The following is a 1,083-nucleotide window of genomic DNA, read 5'->3' on the forward strand; positions in this document are numbered from 1 at the left end:
AAAAAAATCCTCTATTGTGTGGTGTCATTACGATTATTTATCTGCTCCCGATCGAGACGGAGCGTCCCCGAATTCAAATCGTAAATATCAAACATGTTATTAACATGTTATACCCGCAATAGCCAATGAGAGCGAGCAAGCGTCACCTACCGGATGTTGCGTGCTTCTATAGCTGAAACTTGGCAGCCACAAACATGACAAGAAAGCAGAATACATCGCCCATATTCTTTGTTATACTTTGTTTTTCACTGTTGTTCGCTGACAATGCCGATTGTTCTCCATTTGTTTATCTTCTCTAGTCACGTTTGATATCGCGAGTCTCCATGAGATCACGCGTCACTGTGAAATCGTTCCTACAATCATCAAGTGTGTGGTCTCGCGGTCTGCTGGAATCGTCTAGTGTGCGCATTCAGAGGAAGGCTAACAATCGGTTGAAATGGTCTTCATGTCTGTGGTCTCCCATGGTTTTAAAATCGTTTAGGATTTGAAAATCGTCTAGTGTGCAGCCAGCTTTAGGGGCAGTTTACACAAAACCGTTTTTAACTAAAAATGGAAAACTACACGTTTTGGCCATTCATTTATACAACAACAGTGTTTTGGGGGCCTGAAAATACAAACATTTGAAAACCAGAAAAAAGGCAAGTTTGAAAGCGCAAGTTTTTAAAAATTATAGTCTCTGTGTAAACAAAAAAAAAAACTTTGTACAACTGGGTCAATATCACTGTAGGGTGCCTTTTGATGTCCTGTACATAAATAACTCATTTGCCATGATAACATAAAATGACGCAGTCTGAATTATCAAAGACGTGATCTGAGGGAAATATTTGGCATGCTAAATATCTGGAGCTGTCGGCAATTCACTATCACGCTGTGTGAAATGAGTTCTGACTGAAAAACACATCGGCGATGACCTACAGCCAATGAGAGACCAAGATACAGGGCAGAGGGAAGTTCGGGGAGGAGTTATAGACCAGAATATCAGTATTTTAATAGATCTAGCCTATCAACAATTATATCATACAGAAACAAGCACAAACATTTGCTTGACCAGCCACAACATCAGCATAACAGTTACTGCAAAAT

The sequence above is a fragment of the Sinocyclocheilus anshuiensis genome, unplaced genomic scaffold, assembly GCF_001515605.1.
Source record: "Sinocyclocheilus anshuiensis isolate Anshui unplaced genomic scaffold, SAMN03320099.WGS_v1.1 scaffold2293, whole genome shotgun sequence".
Lineage (NCBI taxonomy): Eukaryota > Metazoa > Chordata > Actinopteri > Cypriniformes > Cyprinidae > Sinocyclocheilus > Sinocyclocheilus anshuiensis.